This window comes from Coenobita brevimanus, chromosome 44, assembly GCF_032717465.1.
Source record: "Coenobita brevimanus isolate Jiangsu-jjx chromosome 44, ASM3271746v2, whole genome shotgun sequence".
Lineage (NCBI taxonomy): Eukaryota > Metazoa > Arthropoda > Malacostraca > Decapoda > Coenobitidae > Coenobita > Coenobita brevimanus.
The window spans coordinates 25,258,908-25,272,290 of NC_136997.1; positions in this window are offsets into that span (position 1 = coordinate 25,258,908).

Here is a 13,383-nt window from a genome sequence, read left to right on the forward strand (position 1 = left end):
AGGCTGTATAACCTTAGCATCGTCTTTTTCTGCTAATGTTACGTAAAATAAACCGCAAACGGACGAATTCTGAGCCAAGTTAAGGTGAAAGGAATATCGAACGCGACTCCCACGACCGTAAAGCTTTTCAGTTCGATGGCATTTATTTTCTGCTTTAATACTGTTATCTCCAGACGATTTTTTTTAAGCCAAGGAAGGATGTCTGGTAGTGGAGGGCTTAGTGAAGGGGGAATGTACCCCCTCCGGCTCGAAAAGTCTCTCCTAAGCTGATTAAAATTGTCTGAAGGTTGCAAGAACAAAAAAGTAATACATCAGCGGAATGAAAGGGTTGGCTCTCTTCGCGACTGTAGTAGTAGTAGTAGTAGTAGTAGTAGTAGGAGTAGCAGTAGTAGTAGTAGAGCGATCCTTCCGCGATTGTTGTTGCAGTAGTAGTAACATCAGCAACAGCAGCAGCAGTAGTAGTCAATCAATCATTCAATCAATTATCTTTATTTCGTATTTAACATACATATGACCAGTAAGAGGGACAGCAGCCTAGCATTCTTTCAAAAAAAATATATATATATATCCACTCATGTAACATTTCAGAAACAAAAAAAAAAAAAAGATCCTATTATATTGCTAAATTATCTTATTGTTCCACACATACAAATATCTTCATACATATACTGCTTTATACAAGTGTACATATACTATAATACATATTTACATACTGCAGCACCATCACAGCCCAATATCACCCAAGTAACACAAAGCCACACCTCTTTTTATGTAATCACACAGTAACTTGCAATCTCTTGTTTCTTCATGATTTTGAATCCAAGCAATCCTTGATTTAATAATATCAGTTTCCATTCTCATAATATTTATATTATATTTTTCACTGAAGTGATTACAAAGCTGGATAAAATGATAGCCAGAGGTAAAAACAGGAATATTCCTCCTAAGTAAAACATTCCTCTTTGTAAATAAAGATTTCACATATCTTGCCTGTGTGAATGCTGCATGATGCCTTAGCAGAAAAACACCAGCTGCCTTGGCCACACTATGATTACTTGTTAATCTTGGTAAATTATATATTTTCTTTATTGCATTAGCATATGCAACTTCAAATGTTCTAAACAGCAAACCTTTTTGTGGTTTCTCTAAGTCGCATAATGATAACCCATAATCAGGGACACAATATGCCTTAATCAAAAACAGTAAAGTTTGTGAATTAATGTTCTTAAATTTCCTGTATACAGAATTAAATTTTGAATAAAAAGAATTAAATCTTATCTCAATATCATATTTATCTGAAAAACTGTCTTCAATTATATATTTCTTCACTATTTCATACTGATTTATACAAAGGATACTGTGCCCCACATTTTTTCTTGTATTAAATATCATAACTTTGGATTTCATTTCATTCATTCATTGCCAGACGCCATGTATCCCAAACGGGGTGGCCAAGGGCTTAGAGTTAATTGTTTTACAGGGAGGGGCACTAATCCTCCACTAACCCCACTTGACACGTAGGGATGCCAACAGCATCTGATGTTCCCAGGCGGTCACCCATCCAAGTACTAACCAGACCCAACTTTGGATTTAATGCTGTTAATTTTCAGTTCCAGATTATTTACCCCAGTCTCAAATGTTTTACACGGTAAGTCAACGTTTTCTTTTGAATCACCTAAAATTACAATGTCATCTGCATATGCAATGATATTTACTCTAAAAAAACCAAGGCAACATCCAACATTCACCTTCGATAAGGTTTTAATCATATCATCAATGTATAATTTAAAAAGCAAAAGGAGAGAGAATTCCCCCTTGTCGAACACCTCTATTGATAGGGTAATATTTACCAAAACAATTATTCCAAATAATTCTCTCACTGGTGTTCCGTAAATAATTCTTGATAATTAAAATAATGTCAGGGAGAAAGTCCCTCTCCAATAAAATGTTCCCTAGTTTAAAATGATTCACATTATCAAAAGCTTTTGAAAGATCCATAAAAACTGCATTAGATGTTTTGCCTCTTTTAGTGTATGGTCTGATAGTTTCTTTTAATAAAAAAAACAACCATCAGCAGTAGACAGTCCTTCTGTAAATCCAAACTGCCTACAGTTAAAAACACACTTTTCTTTTAACACATCTAAAAAGTGTAATTCTAAAAGTTTAAAAACACATGAAAATACCATTATTGGCCTATAGTTAGATGAATCTGACGCATTTCCTTTTATGTCTTTAATAATGGGAGTAACATTACCCTTCAGCATTTCCACTGGTATGTAACAATGACTATAACAAGTGTTTATAAAACGCACCAATACACCAAAAAACTCCTCAGATCCACGCTTCAGTAATGTAGAATGCATGCCATCATGACCTATGCCTTCATTCAGCCTCCTAATTAAAAGTTTTGATCTTTCTACTGACATTTTAATGCACATTTTTCTCCTGGAATACCGCACTTCCTTTAATTTGGACAAAAACTCAGTTTCTTCCCCAATATCCTCTTCATCCTGATTCTTAAACAACTTTTCATCAAACAACTGAATAATATCGTATTATTGTCATTAGTCATACCATCTATAATCTTTGATGATTTTATCTTATTACACTGCTTTCTTATTTCACCTCAGAAAGAGCGCATATTCTTGCTCTGAAATTTCTCTTGCACAGCTCTAGCTCTCTCAGATATTTCATTGCACTTACAACTGGACAACGCATTTTTAAAAGTTTTTCTACTCTCTACCATTCTTTGGTATTCCTCCGAATTTCTGTTTCTTCCATTTTCCAACCATTTAAAATAATCATATCTTGATTTAGCATATAATTCTTTAACACAGCGGCTCCAGCCAGGAATAACCCTAAATTTGCATCTATTCTTTCTTATCTTTCTAAAACCCTGTGTAAAAAGGGCCACTGAATCAATCATATCATGGCAGAAATGGTCTATTTGGGTTCTGTGCTCCACTGAGACACATCCATCACTTGGCAAGTAAACGCTTCACTGTTCATATATTTGTTAAGTTCCATACAAACACATCTCTCAATTAAATAAATATCCTTATCACTTATCTTATTCCATTCAACATAAAAAACCTCATCAGAACTCTGTTCTTGTTGACATACACCTAAGCTCGAATCCATGAATTTAATATTAACTGTAACGGTCATGGGTAAATGGTCCGACCCAATCATAGAATACAACACTTCAATATTGGAAATGCTGGCAAATGTGGTATCCTTTCCAATGACATGATCCAGCCATTTTGTATACGAATCACTGTAAGGAATGAAAGTAAAAGTATGATCATCCAACATCTCAACATCAAAGCACTTTAACTTATTTCTCTGTATAATATTGTTAAGATTTAACCAAGACCTACCAATAAAAGGATCAGCATTAAAATCTCCCATGATATAAACACTGTTAAACTCATGGTTATTTAAAATATACTCCAGGTTACTCAGTGCCTCCAGGTATTGATCAAACGTTCTGTCCTCCCATATATCACTTTTTATATAGGCATTAATTAAAAGAATAGCAGAGTGTCCCATGGTTTAATTCATTACTATATGATTAGGGTCAATTAATAAAATCTTTATTCTAAAAGGTAGATCTTTACTCCACATACAAACTAATCCTCCCTCACACCTTCCTTTATTTGAAATAAGAGACTTTTCAGAGTATCTAGCAGCAGATCCTACGCATTCATAACTTTCATCAATGAATTCAATATCACCCAATTTGTCTTCTGTTATATATGTTTCCTGTAAAAAAAAATAGTTCATATTGCTGATCTGCTACAGAGTGGACAACATCTATGTTCTTCCTTAAGGAACAGCAATTAAAAGTACAAATCCTAATATCCATCTTCATGTGTCTAACAAGAAATGTATAAAAGAAATAAAACAAAAAAATACATAAATAAATATAATAATACTAATGGTAACAGTATCAAGCCAAAAAATTAAAAAAAGTAAGTTAAAAAAAAACTAAGTAAAAATTAAAAATTAATATAATTAAAATGGGTATAATGACTATTTATATATCTATCTATGTATTGCCAGACGCATCAATCCCGTTTGGGGTGGCCACAAACAAATCGCCTCCAAGTCGCCCTGTCCCCCGCCATTTCACTGCCCTGCTCCCAACTCACACCCCCCTCTCTCATATACCTCTCCACCCCATCCCTCCATCTCATCCTCGGCCTCCCCCTCCCTCTTCCTCCCTCCACCTCACTCACATACACTCTCTTCGTCAGTCTTTCACCCTCCATCCTCTCCACATGGCCAAACCACCTCAGTGTGTTCCTCATAACGCTTCCTATCACATCCACATCCACACCACAACGCTCCTTCATATCCTCATTCGTCAGCCTGTCTCTCCATGTAACTCCACAGGCTTCTCTTAAATAACTAATTTCCACTGCTCTCGCTCTTGACTTGTTTCCTTCCAACAACGTCCAAGCTTCACTTCCATACGTTAGAGTTGGTATCACAATACTGTCATGTAGTAACTTTTTCACTTCCATGCTCACTTCCCTGTTTCTTATCACTGCTTTCAAAGGACCAGCAACCTTTCTTCCCTGCTGTACCCTTTCAAGCATTTCACCCTCCAAACCTCCATCCTTACTCATCACACTACCCAAGTACTTAAACGTACTCACATTTATCAACGTACTCACATATTAATATCAAATTATTATAAATAACAGAAAAAAGTACAATAAAAGTTTTCATACAACAATTTCAAAAGGCAGACACCAATCAGTTAATATAAAGACTATGCAGTAAAAAGTTTAGGTTCTCTATAAATCAGTATCCACTTAAAAAATAATAAAAGAAAAGTTAAGAGGACAAAAATGTTCCAGTAGCAAAAACCAGTAAAAGGAATATTAATAAAAAACAAGTTTCCCCAAAATAACCAATGAGCAATAGCAGCTATTCAAAACATTAAAAAATGTTACAGAAACAGAAATCAATGAAATAATAATTAAAAAAAAACCTACAATGACATAAAAAGGTGAAAAAAATACACACACACACAACACACACACACACACACACACACACACACACACACACACACACACAAACTGATGCTTAAAAAACCTTAGCAACTAAAAGCAATGCAACTAAAAAGAATATAGTATAAAAAAAAATAAATAAAAACCAAGTAAAAACAAGCTTATAAAATAACCTTAGCCAAAAATCAGTGATATAAGGGGAATGATCTATTAAAAAATACCTGCAGTCAAAATAAAAAGTGTTAAAGTAGTGGTAGTAGTAGTAGTAGTAGTGGTATTAGTAGTAGTAGTAGTGGTAGTAGTAGTAGTAGTAGTAGTAGCAGCAGTATAGAAGTAACTGCAGTTCCAGGTTCGTCTGTAATGTGAACCCGGTGGACTGTAGGCTGAAGATGTCCTTCACCGCAGTTCACCATCCTCCTTTCGTGGGTAGGGAGGGAGTGAGATGAGGGAAATTAGTGCAAGGGGCAGTGGATCCACCCAGTTATATCGGTGCCACCACGGGAGGGCGACCCTCTTCAACTCCCCGCATATGGCGTGCTTGGGATGTTTAAACACATCAGCCTTTTCTTTTTTTTTTTTTTAACTTAGCAATATCGTATCAGTCACAGGTTAAAAAAAGAAAATGCAGAGTAAATATGTCTGTGTTATCAGTACATCTAGATATTTCCTTCAGGCTAACAAGACGATTTCTTTCAGTAATGAGAAATTCTGTTTGTCAAAGACTTAGAGCTCTGAGTGAGGGTTTATATTTTAAGCTAACATCAGACGATTTTCTTAAGTTTAGAGGAGACTTTGAGAACTGGAGGAGTTAGATCTTCAATAACCTTTCCATTACTATGCTTGAACTAGAATTGCCATCTTTCCAGCCTGAATTCCGATTTGTAATGAAAGAAAAGCATTCGGGAGCCGAATGCTAATCGCCCGCCAGAATATGCTGTTGGATAAGTTACAAGCTCGGCCTCCTCCTCCGGGGAGGCGGAGGGACGGCGCCCCCCAGGGGGGCCAGGAGGCAGGATGGCGGCGCCCCTTCCGGGGATCCGGGGAGGATAGCTAAAGTCCTTCATGAGATATAATGGTGCTAATGGCGGGCGATAAAAAACTAGTTGACATTTGGCAGCCATTTTGCTGACCTTGACCTTGACCCCAAGTGTCCTTTTTCGAACTCGTCCAAGAATATGGCGATATCTTGATAACCTGAAGGTTTCATGGTGATAGCTCAAGCCGTTCATGAGATATAATGGTAACACACACACACACACACACACACACACACACACACACACACACACACACACACACACAGCAGACGCGGGCAAAAACCTTATTATTCCGCCATGGTAAAGGCTGGTGATAACAAGAGATTAGTACTAGAATATGCTGCTAGTCACGAGTATGTGCTGTGTAATGGATGCTGAGCCGTAGGAATGTCTTTTTCTTCCACTAGGCTGTGAAAATAGTTCCAGAAGGACGAAAATTTGGGCATGCTAAGGTGAAGCGAGTTTAGCTAGAACAGTAGTAGTAGTAGTAGTAGCCGTAGCTAGTAGTAGTAGCAGCAGCAGCAACAACGGTAGTAGTAGTAGTAGTAACGTCGATAAATTCGCTTGGTGGTAGCGGGATTAAAATCAGTGATACGTTTTCGGACTGAAGGGCTTGAACCCATGATAAGTGTTAAGGTGTGACTGTTGCACCTCGCTGCTGAACGCACTCTATAACGTGGCATGCAGGCTAACCACATCCAATGCTTAAGTGAAGGTAACAGCTTCTCTACCTCCCTGCTGAACGCACTCTATAACGTGGCATGCAGGCTAACCCACCCCATCAAATACTCAGCAGGTGTTCCATAAAAACCCTCACAAAATTGGCTGTTTGCATAAGAACGTCAGCCTTTGAGTTGATGCGGCTGTTGTTTTGGCTCCTGTGTCCCAAAACAAGATCACATTTGCACCAGACAATCAAGAAAATGTCAGCAGTAATCGTTCAGCTATTTAATTCATTGTTTTCCACTCTACTGGCTCTGGTGAGGGAGGCCTTCGTGCGGTGGCACCGATATAACTAGGCGGCTCACCTGTCTGATTATACAAACATCCTCCTGATAAGAATGACAGACTGAGATATTGGTATTCGTGTTTATCATGGAATTTTAAGTCTCTCAGGTGTGGAGAGGGACGCCTTCATGTGGTGGCACTGACAAAACTGGGTAGTGGAGATACGGGATATACAAACTTCCCTCAAATCCTGAAATACTGCTACTATTACTACAACAACAGTAACAATAACTACTGCTGCTACTACTACTACTACTACTACCATCAATAACAATACAAACAAAAAACTAATATTAATAAATCACACAACAAGAAATTAATCATATGTGTTCGTTCGTGAGTTTGCCCTTCTCCCAACTTCCACATCCTCCCTCTCCTCCTCACCCCCTTACTCCTCTTCCTCTCCTTCTTCTCTCTCTCCCCCTTCCTCTTTCTACCTCCACACGCCTGCGCCAAGCCCCCTGGTGTCGGCTATAAGGTGATGGTGTTTGTGAAGGTGTGGTTGTGGTGTGGTCACTCGCCATGGCGCCTTCATACACACAACACTGCCTCTGCTTCTCTCTCTTCGCTTCCCTTGCCGGCTCTGCTGAAGCCCTGCGCAGCTTCCCAGTGTTATCCGGTGAGAGAGAGAGAGAGAGAGAGAGAATGTAAAGCCAACAATACAAGAGATTAATTTTCGAAACTAGACATGATCGTTTGGCTGAGGTTTTGTAACACCTATTCCTTAGCGATTTATTCTGTTACACCTCACTATCCTCTTGTACGTTACAGCTGAAAACCAGACGGATATTCAAATGGCTTAAATAACATATCAGTAGCGTAAGGTGTCATATGAAAAACAAATCGCTATGGAAGAGGTGCTACAAAACCTATGTCACTTTGAATTCGACTCTACTGTAATAGTAGTAGAAGTAGTTGTAGTAGCAGTTACGGTGGTCGTGGAGGTCGTAGTGGTAGTAGTTGTTATGGTGGTGGTGGTGGTGGTGGTAGTGGTAGTAGTAGTAGTAGTAGTTGTAGTAGTAGTAGTAGTAGCGGTAGCAGTAGTAGTAGTTATGTTGGTGGTGGTGGTGATGGTAGTAGTAGTAGTAGTAGTAGCGGTAGCAGTAATAGTAGTAACAGACACAGTAGTAGTAGCTGTAGTAGTACTGTATATGCAGTATTAGTAGTTGTAGTTGCAGCAGCGCAGCAGCAACAGTAGTCGTAGTGGTAGTGTTGGCGGTGGTAGTGGTGGTGGTAACAGTAGCAGTAGCAGTAGTAGTAGTAGTAGTAGTAGTAGTAGTAGCAGTCATATCGTCAGGTTCATCTGAAACGTGAACCCAGTGGAGTGCAGGCTGAAATCGCCTTCCTCCTGCATTCAACCATCCGCCTGTAGGGGAACATTGAAACAGTTGAGGGACATATGTATAACCTGGCAATTGAGCCGCCTGGTTATATCGGTGCCACCACGTGAAGGCGTCCCTCTCCAGCACCACGACATAGGAGTATAAAGAGTAAAAATGACCCAATATGTTAACGATCTCGGGGAGATTTTCATTTAGCAGCTTTTTTCCCGTAGCCCATGGGTAGAAAAAGGCAAAACTGCGGCTTAACATCTCTTTTTAAGCACTTCTTTGCTACTAGCACCATATTCTAGTGTTACTCTCTTGTTACTGCTCTGTACTGAGAATGGAGAGAGGGCAGTTTTACGGTTATTCAATGTTCACTTCAGCTAGGTGTAAAATGGCCATCTCTCCATCTTGAATATTCAGCTGATACGAGAGACTGACCCTAGACCATGATACTAGTCACGAAGAAGTTCAATGGGAGGGATGTAGAGCCGTAGTCTTGCCTTAGTCTGTCAGTGAGTTACGGGAAATAAGTACAGAGAGGACGAAATATCCGCCAAGTTAAAATGAACGAAGTACAGGTTAAGATATTATAATTTCTCCTCCTCCTAACTTCAGCCTTTTCTCTTGGGCTTCAGATACTTCAGCCTCCTTCGGAAAGTCTTAGTTTCTTCCTGTGACAGTGGGACGTATTCTAAGTGGTGCAGGACGCTTCTTAACACCTCTTCCTTAACTGTGTAGTTTGAATATTCCACTAAACATTTTCATTGGTGTTATTTTTTTCTCATCGACACAGATGCTAGACAGGGACGCCTTCCTGTGGTGGCACTGATATAACATGGCTGTGGAGCTGCCCGGTTATACAAACTTCTCTCAACTCCCTCCCTATCCTCCCGGAGGAGGATGGTGGACTGCAGGAGAGCAACTTAAGCCTGCAATCCACTGGGCTCACATTTCAGATGAATCTAAGGCAAGAAGAAGAACAACAACAACAACTATTATTACTATTACTACTACTACTACTACTACGACTACTACCACCAAGTGGATACTGAGGTACTATGTGCAAAAGAAATCGCTAATAAAAAGGTGTTATGGAATCACCAAAGCCACTTAGAATACAGTCCTGGGGTGGGATTAAAGGTATTTCATGGTGGATTCCCTGTCGTATCTCGGAGTAGTTTTTGCAGGATGGTTAACGACATTAGAATCTTTCCCTGGCTGGCGTTCTTTCGTCAAAAACAATTCCTGGTTACTTGAGGGAAACTGTTATATCTGTTGTCCGTTATGTGTTGTCTGTTATGTTATCTGGTGTCTGTTTTCTGTTGTTTTCTGTTGTTTGTTTTGTGTGGAAGGACAAAGAAAGAAAAGCTTCCGTGTCTCCAGTTTCTCCTGTCAAAACCCATCACAGTTTTTTTTTTTTTTTTTTTTTTATGCGAGGAAGAAGGAACCGAAGGCCATGAGCCCGCAGTAACAGTTCCCTCCAAGAGAAAAACAAAACACAACAGAGAGCCAAATTCAAGATCCGATCATTTGGAGATGCCTGGACACACTGCGCTTGAAAGACTGGAGATCATAGGCAGCAGGAAATACAGATAGAGGGAGACAGTTCTAAATGCTCTCAACTCTCCAACTCGAATACAAGTTACAAGTCCTGGATTGTAAATATGTTTTAGTATCCCACCCCAGTGTTGTATTTTCTTTTGTAACTTCCTTGGTGCTGGCAAGAGACGCCTTCATGTGGTGGCAGCGATATAACCGAGTGGCTCAACTACTTTGTTATTCAACCCTCCCTCAACTATCCAGTATATTACCAATATGCCGGGAATCGAACCCGGGACTATCAGGAGAGAGCCAGGCAGCATACCAGGTTCGCGTCCCGGGATATTGGTAATGTATGGATGATTTTTCCTGTGTAAAGTACAGGTTTCTCTCTTCATTCCCTCAACTACCTCTCTATCCACCGAAAGAAGGATTGTGGACTGCAGGAGAAAGACAGTTTAAGCCTGCAGGCCACCAGGTCCACATTTCATAAGGACGCCTTCATGTGGTGGCACTAATATAACCAAGCGGCTCAATTAGAGCCCCCACAAAGTCATGAAAGTTTCCAGTGTTTCCCGGATTACTAAATAGCGTGGGGTCATTACCCGCTCAGGCTTGGTGTACCTTCCCTTAAAAAAATTCCTATCGGGGTGATTACTCATTCATAAAGCATTAAATCAGAAATATATTCATCTTATATATTTTGCTGATGCTCTAAATGAGATATACGCTGAAAAGTTTTCCATTAAATTAACGAAAAACTATGAATGCTAACTGTGTGTGTTTGCATTCAGACATTTTTACTAAGTGTTATAAATCTCAATTCTTGGAAAAAAATTTTCATATAGTTTCTAAAGATCATAATCTTTCATTTGGTTAATCCTGACATGATTCTGTCCATTATACACTTAATCTATATATCTATCTACATATAGGCTGCTTCCCCCAAGAAAAGGGAGGTAGCCGAGAGAGGACGACACACTCCCCATTTACTCATCCATTCAAACACATTCATTCACATCTTAGCCCCAAAGGGGAGAAGGGACAGATCCTCACCGCATCACACCGCACAAGGGTCAACTGACTAGTGCAATCAGTGACATCCGCAGCAGGGCCCGACAGCAGAGCTGGTTTACCCCAGCCACTTCATAATAGACCCATCCCCTTACCCGCACCTGACCTGACTAGCTGATCAGACCAAATGTGGGAGAATATCCCCTCAGGGCTGCATCATCATTTATTCATTCACAACTTCTCTCCATTTATTTCTGTCACGCACTGCCACTCTTCCTTGCTTAACAGACATCCCTCTCGCATCCAACGCTCTCTTCACACTGTCCATCCATCCTATTCGTGGTCTCCCTCTCAGCCTTACACAAATCAGATTTAGTTATTTTTTTCACCAGTCACTCATTATCCATTCTCTCCATATGCCCAAACCATCGCAACACCCTCTGCTCAACTCCACCAGCCATCTCCCGAACAACTCCAGTTCTCCTTCGCACTATTATTTCGCACTCGATCCATACGCGTCACTCCACACATACTCCTCAGACACCTCATCTCCATTACATTCAAACTTTTCCTCTCTGCTACACTCATATTCCATGTTTCAGCCCCATATAACACAGTTGGTACCAGAACACCCTCATACAGCCTTCTCTTTACATCCATTCTAAGGGAACGACATCTAAACACTTTTTTCATTCCTCCCAGCTCCTTACCTACTTCATTCATTCTAAACTTCACTTCTGCATCTATTCTTCCATCCACAGCAACAGGTGACCCTAAATATTTAAAACACTCTTCATCCTCAAGCAACTCACCATTCAAAATTATATTCATCCCCCTACCATCTACCAACCTTGTACACTTCATCACTTTACTCTTATTCTCATTTACTTTTAATTTCCTCGTTTCACACACCCTTCCAAACTCCTCTGCCAACTGTCTCAATCTCTCCTCTGAGTCAGCCACCAGTGCAGTATCATCTGCAAACAGCAGCTGCTTCAGATTCCACTCTCCACCATCAACATTCACCAAACTCAGACCTCCACCTAAAACTCTTGCATTCACCTCCCTTACAACACCATCCATATGAATATTAAACAACCAAGGCGACGTCACACATCCCTGTCGCAGCCCCACTCTCACGGGACTTAATAATAGTAAGAACTGTAAGGCCGATATCTTAAGGGGCCAAGATCAGCGACCCTAATTTTTAACCCTGCTCAGGTATAGGTTGGTGTGTGTTGCATAGCAGGTAGATGTGGGTCTCTCAGACCCCAAAATATAAAAATTCGGGAATAATGTTTATGTTTCGTTTACTCCAGTTCTGAAAACAAAGTAACATATTTACTGTTTCCGCAAAACAAACATGTAAAAAATGAAGTTCTTTTCTTTTTATATTTATAACAAGTTTTTGAAAAAAAAAAAATAGGAAAAACAGTAAATAAATTTTGGCCTTCTATAAGAAAATAATAAAAAAATTTGAGTAGTTGTGTGAATGGTCCAAAAGCTTGGTATGGGATGGTGCTTCATGGTGTGAAGAGGGGCTGCGAGACACTACATTCATTTCTGCAATCAGGGAGAACAAAATATCTCACATGCCTCAGGTAGACGTGGGTCTCACATACCCGACCTAAAGTATGCTCACATACCCTTATACTGCTGAAACGGAGAACTTGAAGTAACTCCCTCACTCCTTGCATGGATACACAACGTTAGGAAGCTACTGAGAAGAAGAAGGCTCTTGGGTATTTGGAAGTTAATGAACCAAAAAATGGGACAGGGGGTGTGGGTTTCTCAGACCCACCTCTACCTGAGCAGGGTTAAAGGCATGGTATTCCTCTTGCTTTGAGAAAACGTCTCAGTTCTGCTACAGTCCATTTTTCCACATATATATTAGCTGCGCAGTGGACCATGGCACTATATCTTCCAAATTCATCGACTGATTTCAAAAGGCGTGGGGTTCAGATGTGGTGATTACACATCGTCAACACCGCCCTGGGCCCATGGCGGCAGGCACGCAAACTACGCGCCCATGAGAAAGCCCCTCCCTATGAGCTCAGTGGATTCATACGATCTTTGATTGTTTAAGTACCACATTTCTTTCATTTGTTATGTACTATAAGATACAATTTCGTTACCCCCATTTACCATTATTCCTTGCAAATGTACACCCAACACCTAAAAACATGACAGTGATCAATACTCAGGCAACATATTAATAATCGCATGTAGCCTGTCCTTAAACTGAGACAGAGACAACCATCCAATTCTATTATATTTTGATAAAGAACACATTGTTTTTTCTGCAGTATTATATGTAGATAAATAGATCAATATCCTATTTTCAGAAAAGTAACACAAACTTATATAATAGAGGGTAATTCAAGTTGACCCCAATTATGCATGTAACATAAAGTTATCTAGCAAGCGGTGGCA